At 45.9% G+C, this 16,100-nt stretch overlaps 1 protein-coding gene across 2 annotated transcripts in view; it reads left to right on the plus strand.

Moving 5' to 3' along the window:
* Window positions 1–16,100, plus strand: part of PRICKLE2 (prickle planar cell polarity protein 2) — an 88,730-nt gene that overhangs the window by 29,458 nt on the left and 43,172 nt on the right. The window contains exon 1 of one of the 2 annotated variants that reach the window (XM_015875406.3): window positions 11,464–11,661. The exons of the other annotated variant lie outside the window; for it this stretch is intronic. The gene's annotated coding sequence lies outside the window, so the exon portion shown is untranslated. Of the gene's footprint in view, window positions 1–11,463; window positions 11,662–16,100 lie in introns of those variants that run through there. 2 annotated transcript variants of the gene reach the window in all.

Genomic DNA, 16,100 nt, shown 5'->3' on the forward strand with positions numbered 1-16,100 from the left:
AATAGGATGATTTGCTTGTGAGACCTGTAGGATTTCAATAAGCCAAGTTTGCAATGACAAACAAGGGAATTGTAAGTTTTGCAGAGGTTTGTGTGTGCTGCTGTTAAGGTGCAGGAAGTACTGTTTTTTCAGGTGTAACCTGGGTTATTACACACTTGTTCATGACAAGGTGGTCTTGCAGTAGAGTTCTTCCACCTCCTCCTGCAGTGTGCACAATTGCCTCTGCAGTCAGTGCATCAAACCCTCAGGGCATGAGGCTGGGCCAAAGGACTTTGCATGATCTTTTTTTTATGGTTAGTTGTTTGAAATAGTGACTTTATATCTTGTGTACACATAGTTCTGCAACAGTCTACTAGTTTTATACCAATTCCTGATCTTGAAAAGAGTTTTGCAAGGTGGTAAGCATTCATCAGAGAATTACTATTCAATTTTGTGGTTGTTCAAACTTGACAGCAGCTGCTGATGTTGAATCTCCCTGATAGCTATTGCAGAAACCTTTCTCCACAGCAACCATTATAGCAGGGAATATCTCAACAGTGACCAGATCTATCCTGCCTGGTTCTGAAAGGCATAGATCAGATACCCTATTGTGTGATTGGTGGGATCACCAGTGGGTGGCGTGAAGTTAATCTTGCATGGCATCACTCTGCTTTCATGCCCATACCAGGGTCCTGTGAGCCATTTTGAGCCCAGGCGCGTGCAATCCTTTTGAAATGTGCGGAGCTGTGATACATTAATCATAAGCCGTGAAAACCCAATGTTTTTCTACACTGACCTTATGCACCACAGCCTTTTGTTGAGTATTGAAAGTCAACGGTGTGACTTATGGTTCAGCTGTTGATAAAGATGCCCAGCACTTCTTGCAGGAGGCTGCAGTGATTTGTTTTGAATGTCAATCTCACTTTGCGTGTTTTGATAAACATCCTTAGTCTATCATGTCTTTCTCAGTCTCTCTCTCTCTCTGTTTCCTGGAGTGGTAATGGATTGTAGAAACCTTAATAAGCAAATTCAGACTGATCCATCAAATAACGGGGCTGAAAGACGTCGTGTCGTTCTCTCGCTCAGCAAACAGACACGGGATATTAGGACTGTGAGTCGCAGACCTGTGTGAATTTAATGGGCAGGTTCTCGTGATTCCCAGGGCCTTTGCCTGGAGCTCTAAAATAAATTATCCTCCGTAATTTTAATATTTCATGAAATCTTGCAAAGTGATGGCATTGCGGGTAGATTAATACAAAAGCTATAAAATGCACATGTGCCATATGTTAGATGAGCACCAAATGGGATGCCTGGGATTCTTAGCGTCAATACCATTTTAATGTTGGCATTAACAGTGATTAATGATGTGCTCCTCCCTAGTTAGAACCTCGATAACGCGAGTGTTGTTACTTCACTGTGCATTTGCTTCATGCTAATAAACTGATTATTTGGCTAGATATATGAAGGACAGGGAGAGAAAACACCTGTGCCTTGGAAAGGCTGTTCTGTGCAGCACAGTCCTTCTGGCTACAGTGGAGCTCAGTCACCCATGGCAATTAGTCCTACCTGACTTGAAAAATCCCCCAAAACCTGGCTCCTGAGTGTTTAATAGGATGTAGATGCTGCTGCTTTACCTCTGTAACTCTACAGGGACCTACAGTCGTGACTGAATCGAGCGGAAACAGAAGAAAGTGAAATGTCAGGGAGGCTCAGAGTTCTTGCAGCAGGAGACTGTGGGAGCAGTTAGCAGCGCTATGATAGTGCGTTAATAAGAAGTGTAACCAGTTGGTTATTCTGCATGTGTGGTGTTTGTTGGGGTTGTCAGGCTGTGGAAGGTCTCCAGGCCACCACGGTTCCTGCAGAACCAGGTCGGTGCTATGCTCCCCGTCTCACCTCCGTGCACTGATGTCTAATTCAATCTGTTAAATAGCTGGGCTCAATTACGCCAGGTTCATGCTTGGTGCAGACGTGAGCTCTTTGACAATGCTCGCTTCCACACTAATGAGCCGTCTTGGGTTTCTGCATTAATTCCATCTGTCCTGCTTTCTCTTCTCACACCGGCCTCCCCAGGCGCCTCTCATTTAAGCAGCCCTGTTTAAAAGTAACAGCTGAAATGTGAGTGCAATGATCCTCCTTTAGTCCTGTTCCAGGTGCGAGTCCTTGCACCCAGCCCGCTCTACTGATGCTCTTTGTAAACCAACAATACCAAAAACAACTTCCCTTTAGATCTTCATTTGGAATCTGGTGAAAACACCCTTAGAAAAGCATCTGCCAGTTGATTTGTATCATTTTTTTTTCCACTGGCATCAAGGCTGCTCTGTGCCTTGGTGTTTTGCTGGGTCCTCCAAAGCCACCATGCCTTTTCCTTCCCTTGGGTCCCTGCTTTACTTCAGCCTATTGCACCCAGGCTGCTTTCTCTCTTTCACCCAGGCTCCTTTTCAGGACAGGGTGACATGAGATGACAGGGACATTTTGAATAGAGTGCCCTTCTAACCAGGAGTTCATTCTGCAGCTCGCTGGGAGGTTTTAAAAATTCATCCCCTTTGTGTTGGGTCTTACTTTGATAACAGAGCACAAAACTGTGTGTTTTTCTTCCTGTGTTTCCTGGCTAACATTCTAGTCGGTGCTCTTTGTAAGGAGTAAACAGAGTTCACTTGTTAAATATTCAGTTCTCAGTGTTTTAGGCTGCCGCTTTTTCTTCAAAAAAGCAGAACCATAAAGAAATGCAGACGTATGTATTACTCAGAAAAGAGAAGATTAGTTGGCAACTTCCTTGTGTTCTTGTAGGAAGAATCACGGAGGACATGAGTCTTTACCCCTAGTGTGCAGCATTCGTTCTCTTTGTGCTATTTGTTCAAAACAGAAAACAACTGAAGTGTATGGGAGCTGCTGGCAGCCACCGTCCTTCCCCAGCACCCTTAGATCTGAGTCTTCTGCTGGAGTCTTTGGAACGTGCCCGTGCCCACCTGGGAGGGCACCCTTGGGTTAATTCTGAGCATCCTTCCTCCTTTAGCAGAATGAGCACTAACAGGGTTTCGTTTCTAATGTCAGTTGGCCAGCACAGGGAAAGTGATGTTAGAAAAACCATTTCTCAGTGACAGTGTGATTAATTTCTTCTTAAGGGAAAGAAAGAGTTGGGTATTTTTTTCTTTCCCGGCGTTGCCTAAAGATGGACTGACAGTAAAGAACCCCGTGATTAATTGCACCAAAAGACATATAATAGACACCTTTTCTTGGCACGATAAGCGTTTTGTCTGAATTTGCTGTTATCTAGTTGGCTCAATGCAGAAAAATAATCTCCGAGACTGCTGTAAGGGATGTTAACTGCATATTCCTTATTATAGATTGATCTTTGATATCTGCTTTTCTTTGAGCTGTTTTATTCCCACAAGTGATACAAACCCTCTGCCATTTTCCATATATTGTGTTCAAGTAGCTCAATACATTTTGGAGCCTGTATGGGGACATTTAATAGAGACTTGATGATTGCCTTATTCCGAAGGTTATGTGATATGAAAAATTACATATTGTTTTAATAACAGAATATATCTATGCTCTCAATTTCAGATAAAACAATATTTTTCTAATAAGGCTGAGAAATAATACCTTTATTTTTGTCCGCTTGTGTCGTCTAGAGTGGGAATATTTTTCCATCTGTGGTTTCCAGTAAAATGGATTTTCCATCTCTCTGAAATTTCTGCTGAAGTCCTAGCGATATTTGCTTAAAAGTAATCAGGTATTACCCAAATCTCTGTTCAAAGCAGCAGTGACCTTACCAGTGGTGAGCAATAATTGGATTATTTTCAGAGATGTAGGAAGATTCACTGTAATAACAAAGAAGAAATACCAAGTGATAACACCACTTGTCTGCAGCACTGTAAGCCACAGCACTTTCCATAGGATGGTTTAATAGCTTAGCATATTATGAATAATATGAATAAGAAAGGCTTGGGGAATAGACACTGCTTTGCAGTTGGGGGTGATGCACGTTTCACTGGGCTTTTTGGTAGGTTCTTATTATTCAAATGCATTTACTGGGACACCTTCATAGGGGCAGGATGCAGACCATCTTTACACCATCAGGGTGAGTAAACACACAGCCTGTACGCTGTAGCCTGGTGGCAGTAGGTACGCGTCCCTATTCCATATCCACCCGTCTGAATGGGTGCCACCACCACACCTTTTGCAGTCCATGGAGGACAGTGGCTCTGCAGCCACTTACTGCCCTGGGTTGCAGGATCAAGCTGGTGGGGTTTCTCCCCGAGAGGCTGAGCTGCTGTGAAGACAAATTGGAAGCTATTTGGAAGTGCAAATCCATAACAGCACGCTGTCGGGCGAGCCTGATTGCCTCGCACTCTGGTTTTAATTGTAATGAGTTATATGGCTCTGCACGACGGGGTGCCAAGCATCTTGGCTGAAACTTGTGTAATTCACGTAAGTGTTTACACAAAAGCCAAGTAAATGTTAAGCTTCCTACAGACTTCAATATACACGAACTCTAGTTTGTATTCAGTTTTAGAGACAGGCAGAGGAAAAGCAGAGTGTGTGTCTGCCTATGTGTGAGCTGCATGAGTTAAAAGATACAAGAGCAAAAAAAGAAACCACTAGCTTTCCTTTTAGCAGGCTCTGCAGTGACCTGTCAGGTACCTCTTCCCAAAACAGAATTCTGTGTAATTCAGGTTTATTAAGAGATGCTCGAGGGCTCTTGTGAATTTTTGCTTGTTGACCACTAAAAAGAGGCTTCTGCCGTTGAGGTTCGCAGTGTGCTTTGAAGTCCTCCCGTGATGCTTCTAATTACTGCAAGCAAGCCTTCTACAGCACAGCTTGCCATGTCATTGCTGCTATCCAGATGGGACCCTCCCAGCTATGGCCGTGTCCACCATGTCATGCATGTGGATCAATCTTAGGTCTTGACCTTTAGTAGTGCCCAGCTGCTGGGACATGACCTTGGCTCCAGCATCAGTTCCAACTATGTCACACACCATCTCTCTGGGCTTCCCATTGACATGAGAAGAGCTGAAATTTGGGACCCTGCCCAGTCCAGCAGCCAAGCTCTACATCTGTAGGACACTGGTGGGGCCAGGATGGCTTTGAGACAGCACAACCAACCAGCTATTTGGGAATCTGCATTCAGATACTTCCCTGGGCACTCTGCGGCCTTGAGAGCTGTATACCTGAATGGAATTTTATTTTTAGAAAGCACACCAGGGAGCTTAACGGCCTCATTAACATGACAATTGCAACCCTTACTGTTGGAGAGTCTTTAATTGTCTCCATTCTCTGTGCAGAGCCACTTGTAGTGGGGGGTTTAAACTGGGAAATGCAAGGAAGAAAGTGTTTGTGTGACTGGAAACCATGTGGACCTTGAAGTAGAAAACCAAGTGCTTGTTTTGAAGCATCCTTGCAAGATTCTCCCACAAAGCATCCAAATATTCAAGTAATTCCCAATATTAGGGAGGCCTTTCCTTCAAAGAGAAGAACCAGCTCTTCTGAGTGCCTTCAGAAGTGGCAATTTTTTGCTATTTTTAAGACTTTCTCTGGGAAAAAAAAAAAAAAAATAAGTAAAAAGCATTTAAAAGGCAGCCCAAGCTCCCATTAAAGCAGGTGGATCTGGAAGTTGGGAAATAAGAGTATTGCCCCCCAGAAACAGACAATGCTATGGCATGGGGATCACTGACCCGAGGGTTTGCGCCTTAGCTATCAGGATGTCTAACCTCCTCATTGCTGCTGTGCCAAAAAGAATGCATAAAAACAGGTAAAATAGAGAGGAAGGGAGGGGAAAAAGGATTGATGTTTGTCTGGGACTGGTTTTCTAGGGAACTCTGATTATTCAGCAGGAGTGGGGAAAAAAGCTGCAGAAGATGTCAGTAATCTTCAGGATTATGCTAAAGCCAAGCTTCAGTCGTTTTACTGGAAAAATGCATGAGGCCTGCCCATTTAATAACCATCAACAAGAATTTCTCTAGGGCTTATTGTACTTTCATGAAAAGGATCAGTTGTCTTTAAGAGAAATGGTAATTCTGGTATCTACAAATACCCTTTGGAAAGCGTGTTCCAGGTTGGTACACTTCTTTGATTGGTCTTTTTCTTCTCGTTTTCTTTTTATGATAATATCTTACACTCACATCCACAGTTACACAGTAACGTGATCAAAAGCAAAGAGTGGTTTATCATGGAAAGGCAAACCCCAGCTGTACGCCATGGTGCGGGCTGTGTCGAGGTAAAAACACGACGTGATTTTTAGCTATTGCTGTGTTTCTATTTGGTGCCAGAGGTTCTGAAGTGATTTTGCAGAGCGTGGATACGGTGCAGTCAGGGTTTCCAAAAAATCTGCAATATCTTGAAATCTATACAAGATCTCACCCTGCTGGGCTTAATTTTAGACTATAGAGTTTATCGTTCAAGGAGGAGAAATGGGTTTGCAGTGTGCTGTATTTAATCAAGTGCAGCAAAAATCTGTCGCAGGCATCGTTCATCTTTGTGAGCCAATATTTGTTTCCATTTTAGCTATAGAAAAACCCTGCCCCAGCGCAATGGGCTTCTTCATTGTGCAGATCTGGTGTCATTGGGATTATTGCTCTGGGCAGGTGCTGGCTGGCTGATGGGGCAGGGCAGTCCCTCTGTGTGTTATTTCTCTTTTTTTCGTTAATGGGGTTGCAATACTGAGAACTGTATTCAATTGCTGTGAGAGTGCCAAGGGCTCAGGGTTTGGGGATGCTTGGAAATATGGGAAAGTACATGCTGTTCTCATGTTGGCTTCCAAGGGATGAGATATGTCCTGAGAGCCCGAGCCATTATGTTTCCAGGAGTGAGAAGGTTTCAGGTGCATACTTTTCCTGGAGGACAATAAGAGGTGATGGGAGTGGGGTGAGGAGTTTCCACCCTATATAGTGGTAATAGACCAGGCTGTCCAGCTTTGAGCATCTCCTCTGCATGGGTCATGCCAAAGCCTAAGCTGTGGGTAGCAGAGTGACTGCAGCTAAAGAACGTTTTATGATTTAATGAAAACTTTTACAAAATAGTATGATTTCACCCAGCTGGGCCTCGGTGCATGTGTGTAACAGGGCCCATAGCAATGTGTATGAAGAGCGCCAGCCCAGAGCAGCTCCAGCCCCTCCAGCAGCTGATGGAGCAGCCAGGATTCTTGCTGGCAGAAATGTGGGGCTGGCAGGTAGAAAATCCAACCCTCGTGTGTGGTGTTAATGAAACACCCAGCTTTGTACCTAGAGCCCTTTGTGTGGTGGGGCTGTTTGGATTTATCACTGCATGAGGCTCAGCAACACAGGACTTGTGTTGCCTGGGGAAGAACTCCAATAATGGCCACAAATGGACCTCTCCTGTATCTCATTTCCAACAGCCCTTAATTCAAGAAACAGTTACTGTCACTCTCGGTTCTGCCACAGGCAGAGAAATGGCTGAGGGAGAAAGAAGCGACGCGCCCTGAGCTGTGGGGAGGGGTGGTTGGATTCTTCTTAATTTGATGCATTAAAAAACATAATCTCCTGATTCTGTTCTGAGTGCCGCCGTTGCCTTATATATCTGCATGTCCTGCAGCAGCGAGTTCTCCAGCTTCGTATGAGCCTGAAGCAATGTCTTGCGAGCCAAAAAAACAAAAAGGAACGCGAGGAGGGGGCAGGGAGGGATGTGATGCCAAGTGGAACAGCTCTGTCTTACCCACCCCGGAGAGAAATCATTCGGATGCTGAAAGAGACAGGCTCCGTTGCGCAGATTAATGTGCAGTGTTTGGAAGCAGCCAGGAACATTTTATCCGCTCGTGGTGAGGTGGGAAGGAGCTGGGCAGTTCATCTCTGCAGAAGCCATTCCTTTCCCTAAGAGGGCATTTAGAGAAAAAATAAAAAGAGTACAGAGGTCTCTGGGAGCGCTCAGGCACTTTAATTGGCTGAACAGAGCACTTTTTGGTTGGGATTAATATGGATATTTCTTAATAACCTGTCACCTTGTCAAGAGCGTCAGGGTCAGGATTGCAAGGCTGCTTGCAGCTGGAGTTCTCGCCTTTCCTTCTGGTTTTTATTATTACAATAGCTCCTGTTGTTGCATATTCAGAGGCATAGGAAGATGGCGTTGTGTTGGTTTCTGCTTTTCTTCATTTGCAACTAGTGAGGGAGCCAGAAAGATGCACCAGATCAGACTGTAGAGAAAGGCTGCTCTGAAAAGATGAATGCTGGTTCTCTAGGACTGGGGGGACCCCAGCACTGCCCACACCTGGGGCACTCCAGACTGGATCAGCACCTGATGGTTGGAGCCTCTGAATGCACGCAGCATAATCAGAACAAAGCCAAGAAAATCCCAGGCAGAACGCGAAGAAAACAAGTGATTTAGCAGCACTCAAGGATGGCTTCAAAGGTCCTGAGCCCATAAGCACTGTTACAAGTATTTTGCCACTGCTCTTGCTGCCTTTCATCTCCCAGTGGCCACCAGGCATGGATGCCTGCAGGGAGCAGGCCGCTCCTTTGTGCTGTTGTTGGAGGTTAATTTGTTTTTCACCCTTTTCCACCCTTTTCTCACTACCCTTCCCCTCCCTGCAGTTTCAGTGCAGCCCCAGGAGCCCCCCGCCTCCTCAATCAATGTGCATCATTTCCACAAGCCTTCCTGGGAGCAGTATGGATGCACTCTGAAGGCTTCTCCAGTTTTGTCCTCCTGAAGCAATTATCTCCTGTCTTGGATAACCACCACCTGCCCCAGGAGAGCTGTCTGCAGAACCAAGGGAGCTGAAGCCTTCCCTGCTCCCTAACACTGTTAGACATCGCAGCTGATAAAGCCTCAGCGAGGAATTTGCTCCTATAATTACTCTCTTTTATCCACAGATAATTTTGATAGAGTTGCTATTGCAGACCCCGCTGTCATCAAAGCTCAGTGAGTCGCCCTGTTAATTGTAGTGGGAATTAATGGGAATTACAGGCGCTGTGGACCTGGCTCCGAAGGGAACAGCACCGAGGGGAACACAGAACTGGATCTGTGCTGTGCTGCCCTTCAAGCTGCTGGTAAAGCAGTTCCTGGGTAAAAGTGAGTGTGGAGGAGGTAGGTTTGAGCATAGGCAGAAGATTAAGAGCCTAATTGCAGGGAGTGTGAGAGCACGTGCATTTTCATTGCATTCATGGTGTAATTAGCAAAGACTTTCAGATTAACAAGGGGGGAACAGGGCCACCACTCACAGTCTTTGTGGTGACTGTCATCAGATGTGCTGAGTTGAGGCCATCTCTTGATAGTGCTCCTGTGGTGTAAATTGATTTATCACCGTTGATGGGAAGTGAGTTGGAATCAAAGCATCCCTGCTGCTGCCTGACACCACCTGAGGTCCGGGCTGTCTCCAGGTATTCCCAAACAGTCATAGACACCTCACAAAGCGTTTCCTCCAAGTAATCTTTGCAGAGAAGTTTACTTAAAGATGACGTGCAGCCTGCAGAGATGAAAAGACTAATGTGTCTTACCTGTGCAGAAGACCCATAAAGTCTTTAAATATGGGAGTCACATAGAGACCGTCCTTAGAAGTTCATTAAGGATAATACAGCATATTGCTTTTAAATACTCTTGTCGTATCTGTGTGTTCAAAATGCACACCCAGTCTGTTGTTTGGAGCAAAGGGCAGTGATTAGACAGTGCTGTTAATAAGGAGCATGCGTTCCCGGGAGGGAGGGAAAGGTAATGGCAAAATTGAGGCACTTCTTTTCTAACAATGAATGGAAGATGAACAGCACTTAATCAGTTCCATGTGTGTACGTCAGGGTGTTTTAAAGTCTGTTTGCTGGTTTTTGGACTCATCTGGTGTGGAGGAGGGGCAGTTTCTCTGCAGTGTTTGCAAGCAAACAGTTTGCACGTTGGTAAACACAATGAAGTCCTGCTGCTGAGTGCTTTGCAGGCTCTGTTGCTGCCTGGATACAAACTGTACCCCCCTCAGTCTCGGATGCAATTGCAAAGCAGGGAGTGAAAGCCCCAGGTGCAGGGAGGATATATGCTTAGGAAAAGGGAAACACCTTTCATAAACCATGTATGTCTTGTTGGGCCCTTTAGGATGGCATTTAAGAGCAGTAGGGAGAACATTTGTGATACTGTTGCCCATGTCTCTGACTAGGCTGAGCCTTGTGCCTTGTGGGCAGCCCTAACATGGTTTGTTATGGGGATGCTCCCTGCTGTCTCTCATGGCAAGGTGCTACCGCTCACCTGCCAGAAGCAAAGCAATAAGGAAAGCTCAGACTTGCAGTACAAGGGTGGGGAAAGCCTATTTTGGGTCGGCTGTCAGTCAGCTTGACACTAATTGGTTGCAGTAAGTAATCGTTCTCCATGTAAATTAGACTCCAATTTCCTCTGTAGTCTGTCTGCTGTGTGGGCTTTGGGCTCTAATGAGGTTCTCACGTGGCGAACCTGGTTTGTAGCTGCTTTTGTTCTTGGAGATCCAGCCCAGCCCTCCCCACTGAGGGGGCTTTTTGGTCCCTCCCTTGGGAGAGATGGCTTGAGGCTCGCCATGTTGCCCAGTCCAAAATAATAACTTTGGTTTAATGCATGTTTGGCTTATTTCTAACTTTAAAACTTGCAAAGGGACTTATTAGACATACAATGGGAATATCCTTCAGAAATGTTCCTTCCAAGTGGTGGGGAGCCCAGTTTGCTTCCTTATGAATGGAGCCCATTCAGCCCTAACCTCTGCCGTGGCCATGGAGCTGCTTGCACCTGGCCCTGCAGCTATGCACCTGGAGCACACAACTCTGGGCCCCTCTGTTAGAATGCAACCACACGCGCGTGCAAAGCTCACCCAGATGCTGGTCTGCATCTTGGAGCCACTCCAGAGCTGAATATCTGTAACGAAACACAGAAATCTGCATTTGCGCAAGGGGCTGTTACCTGTGGCCACCCATTGTTTGCAGATCTAGGTTGCTGTGTGCAGGAGGAGCCAACCATACATGGGGCAGCTCTGGAGCTGCTGCTGTGAGGAATGGCCAGGTCTGTGTGCTGCGTCTCGACAGTTAACGTCTGCAGGAAAGGAGAACCATATGTGGGCGCTAGGCAGGCTGCTCTTTGCCAGGAGCACTTAGTGATTCAGCAGTCAGCTTCGTGAAATTTGGTGCAACTTCAGGAACTGTGCTCTCACTGCTTCTATAAGCCCTCTCTTTACACGGTACGGTCATGCCCTAAGTGTGTCGGTGTATGGTTGGACCCTGTGATACGTACTGTTTTTATTGGCCTTAGCAAGTTGTGATCGAGGGGTATGTGCAAAGACAGGATGGTGGTTGGCTTTCTGCAGGAAGATAGGGGTCCCTTAGAAGTGGGTAGGGGAGAAAGAGGTAAAGCAAACCGAGTGTGGGTTTTTTATTGCTTCTCTTTCTGTGCTTTGCACACAGGCAAGGTAAGCGTGCTCAGACCGCTAGTCAAAGGGATGCTGGCTCCACCGAGAGCTAAATTTGGGTAAAGGGACAGGATTGGATTAAGGCTTACGATTTTCACCAATAAGCTAAAAACGGCGGTGGGCGTCACTCTGCGAGCTGGGGAAGCAGCCCTGAGCTCCAACTCCCCAGATGACCTCCGGCAGCTGAAGGCACAGCGGCTGCAGCAGGATGCAGCCTGGCCCTGGCACCAACCTCAGCGCCGAGCTCAGCCCCAGCCTCTTGCCAACCCCTGTGCCATACCTGGGGGGTTTTCAGCATGTGACCTGCGTGCCCGTTTAGCCCAGTAAGTAACCACCCTCAATTTACAGCATATGAAAGTGTAAGCTCTTTTAGTACTGTACAAATGTTTGCATTGGGAAATGATTTTCTTTCCAGCTTGGGTTTCCACCCTCACTGCGTTTCCTGCTGTGTTTGGTGCCCAGTGCCCCTGTGGTGTTGGGGCAGCGTGGGGCTGGCATTTGGACCTATGGGCACCATTCAGTCTTTAGGGGCTCTGCTGTCCCAGCTTCTGAACCTGTGCTGCTTTCGTACTCTGCCTAAGAAATCTGAAGTGAGGAACCCTGTGGGAGCCTGGAGCTTATCTTCAGTGCTCACTCTCCAGACATGGTGTGTGTCTTCTCAGCTGCTGCAGGGATTTGCGTGGCATGACAAAATGTGAATTCTGAACCTTTGGCAGCTGTGTTTAATAGAGAGGAAAGGGTTATTTTTAACTTTTAATGTTGCTTTTTTTTCTTCTTTTTTTTTTTTTTTTCTTCTCCTGAGTTATTGTAAATTCTGGGGAAAATGTCCAATTTATTTGAGGCAAAACAAAGGTTTCTTTTAAGTGAAACAAAGGCTTCAAAGTCCTTAATCAAGCTTTCTGGATTCAATTGCTTTCAAATGCTTTTTGAATTAAGCAGAGAGGAAGCTGCATTTTACAACTCGGCTGCTCGGTGACAAATTATGTGTTTGGTTGGAAAAAAGGATTCCTACATGGGAGGAGCAGGAATCTGCACTGAGCTGCTTGTTTACCTCTGTTTGTGTTTGTTTAAGCAGCACAAATGAGCTGCGTGCCTCCCTCTGGAAGCAGATGTTTCTATCCGTGCATCTGGTGGGGGCAATTGGAGAGACAGGCAGGGTGCTGGTATGCATGCATACAGACCCAACACCCATTGCATTGGGTGGGAGCCTTAAAATATTCGGGTAGCAGAACGTGGGAGTGTGTGGCTGTTGGGGGAAAGGTGCTGAGAGTGCCTGGGTGGTGATAAATGTAGATTTCTAGTTCTGTGTGTTGTAGGAGAAAGTAGCTCTCAATGGGAATAAATGTGGAATGGATGGATGCAGGGAGCCGATGTGTTGCTGCATCCCCTGGAGGAGCAGAGCACGTCCCATAAGCAGCCGTAAAGATGCCAAAAGAGAAATGCCCATGGCCCGACCTGTTGGGCTGTATTCCTGTTAGAAGCTGCTTCCCCTTCACTGGGCAGATGCAGGGCTGCATCCCTCAGCAGGACTGCGCTTGTTCGTGGGGCAAATTCCTTTGGAAGTGTGAATCATTGAGTTGGGATTTTTGCGGTGGAGGCTGGGAGATGATTAAATGTTCTGTCTGCAGGAAATTACCAGGAGATTTCAGTATTTTCCTGAATCAGCCTCAGATGGTGTGCAGCTTTTGGTTCATACAAACGAGCAGTGTTACGTGGAAGTCCCTGAGCTCAGCTGCTGGCAGGGCCGGACCCAATGAGTTCCTTACAGCTCTGTTGAGAAATTGTGTTTGTGCTCTGGTACCATTTAAATAATGGCAGCAGCATGCTGATTCCTCTAATGATCTTGATTAAATTATCGGTTATTTCCTTAATTAGTCACTTGATCTACTTGCACCTCAAATTAGTCTGTTCACATAAAGAAAGAAAGAAAAAAATCTCCCTTTTTTTCACTTTTTAAGTCTTGTCCTCGTCAAAACGTGGCTGCTATCTCATTTATGTGCTCCTGCATCAGGGCTGGACTCCCCAAAAAGCTTCTTATTTTGGTGTACTTTGGTGGCCTTTCTAATAGAGCTGAGGCTGGTGACCTGGAAGCCCTCCAGCCATCTCAGTCCAGTGGTGGACATGCTGCCAATCTTCTCTGGTGTGACACTGAGAGATGGGCATCCATGCTCCCCAGGGGCTACTCTGATAACTGGGGATTTAAAAAGTGATGGTGTAGGTGTGTGACTGTTCCTGTGTCATGCGAACAGAGCAGTATAAATGCATTGTTCTTGTGTATTAACAATTAAAATTATTTGAAACAGTGTTGGCACAGCCTCCTCGCTGCACAGGAGGTTTTGGGTGTGCTCACTGTGCAGCCAGGATGTGCAGTCGTCTTTGGGAAAGCTCATGTATTGGAGGCACAAGGGAGAGTGTCTTAGGGAGCCCTCCTACCACCACTTGTTGCCTTCACCCCCATATCTTAGAAAGACTCAGTGTAGACTTTGGGGACTCCTTGTGATACACATAGAGTGGCTCATGCTTCAGACAGCCGATTTGTTCTTGCTTTTGTACTGTGTATCACTCTTAATGACATTTCCCTTGTTAGCCTTATCTTCACACCTCCCTGATGCAGAACTTGATGAAACACGGATTGCGTAAGGAGGCTGTATACATTGGAGAGAATAAGTTGGTACTCTCCCAGCTAAAACAGAACTAAATGCTTGCCCTCTGGTTAAATTTTACTATTGATGCCAAGAAACTATGTATTTGGGATGAATTACTGAGAGCTTAAACATACACGAGTATTATTCCTTGGAGTCTTCTATATTTTTAGCAGTGTGGCATGAATTTGGGCTGTATGATTCCCCTCTGCTAGCAAACCTTCCTGTGACTGTATGATTGCTGGTACCCTGAGCTTGGCATCCGGCTGGAACAGTTCTCTGTGTGTGGATGGGGTGTGCAGAACCCCATCCAAAAGTGTGCAGAATGGCTGGTGGGAAGTATTCCAAAGCACCAATTGTAATGGCTTGGAAGGCAGAAAATACCCTACTAGTTTTATGTCTTGATTCCTAAATGGTTGTTCTGACTCTAGAGGTGGTGAGCTCTCAAAGTCCGCTGTATTCTAAGATGCTGGAGTGTGGCCAAGTGTTGCAATGCCAGAGGGTGATGCTTCTGGGAGAGGATGGGGCAATCCTATCCCTCCCTGTGTCCATCCTTGCTTAGCCACAGCTGAATAATGGATGTGCTCTCAGGCTTCAGATGTGGGAATAGCAGCCCAACCCCTGTTTTGCGTGTAGGTGGCAGAGCAGAGCTGGCCGTGGCAGTGGTTCCCAGGTGTGGCTGTATCCAGGCAGTATGGGCAGTTGTGCTTCATTGGGGTTGGGAACCTCCACATGCAATTAAGAAAGCCAAGGGATGGCAATATCAGACAAGTAAGTACAGTCAAAAAGAAACTGTGGTGCTGGCTTGTTCCCTCTGCCTTTATCTACATGTCTTGAAAGGCAGCAGAGATTGAATGCTTGCTCCAAAAGGGCAGGATTTCTCCTTATGTTCCCCTGAGGTTTGTGTTTGGTTTCTGTCCTTTTACTGTTGGTTTCTGTGCTGACATTTCCAACTTGATGCAAAGATAAAAACAAAAGAAAGATGGGCCTTGGTAATGAGGAGGCTATTTAACCAGGGGAGGACTCACAAGAAAATGTGCACTGAATATTCATGGAGCTGTATCTATTAACATTTTAACTGTGCTGGCCCTGGGCAGGGCATGAAAGATGTCAAGTGGAACTGCTGTGTTATGCAGCAGAGGGAAGGTGAGGGCTCTCACCTTACTGCAGGTTCCATTCCTGGATCTGGACTTGCAGCAGCAAGCAGTATTTCCACAGTTTCAGGACTTAGAGTCCTGAAAATGCTCACAGTAAATATTTCAGGCCTGATTTCTCTGCCTGGCATTAATTCATCTCCACGCCTGTGTGAGTGCGGGTGGCTGACACCAGTCCCCTGATTCACAGGCAGGCAATTAGAGAGATAAGCCGAAGTGACTTCATGTGTCTCCTTTTTAGATTGCTCAACTTGGAGTTGCTTTAAAGGGATGGGATTAGCAGAGATTGAGCCCTCAGCTGCTGCCTGGGGCTTGTATCCAACATCGGCTGTAGGTACCAAGTCAGGGAGTACATTGTTCGTCATGTGAAATTGTGCCAGGAAGATTAGAACTGATGATAAAATGACATTAACACTTGTTTCATTAATGGGGTAGAAGGCATCAAATTATTCTGGTGTCATAAATCTAAAATATTTCCTGTATTTTGTAAGTGACGCTACTTAATTGATTGAGATACATTTGCTTGCTGGCTGTTGCATCCTTGGCTACAAGGATCATGGCAGAGGCCATTGGACTAACAGAGCAGTATGTAGAAAGTCTGAAGCCATGGCTATTTGGTAGGCTAAGATGAGGTGGGGTATTGTGTCAAGTTCTAGGATACCTGTTTCTAGACTGTACTACTTGCCAATGTCTGTCTTATTTGGGGGTTGGAGTGGAAGCCTTGTGTGCATGATGCTGGCCATGTCCCTTTTGTGCTGGCCATCTGCCACAGGTTTTCTGCAGAGCATCATGAGACAAACTTGGTATTCTATCTGCAAATGTAAAAGTGATATATGCAGATATAAGAAAAATACTTGCTTTACCTGGATGCTTTTTGTATAAAATAAATGCTAATCTTAACTAATGAGCTAATAGATTCAGTGTGGATGTCTCTGGGGTCCGTTTACATCCTTCAGAGGTCCATTA

The sequence above is a fragment of the Coturnix japonica genome, chromosome 15, assembly GCF_054131305.1.
Source record: "Coturnix japonica strain WE chromosome 15, WE-NBRP24, whole genome shotgun sequence".
NCBI lineage: Eukaryota > Metazoa > Chordata > Aves > Galliformes > Phasianidae > Coturnix > Coturnix japonica.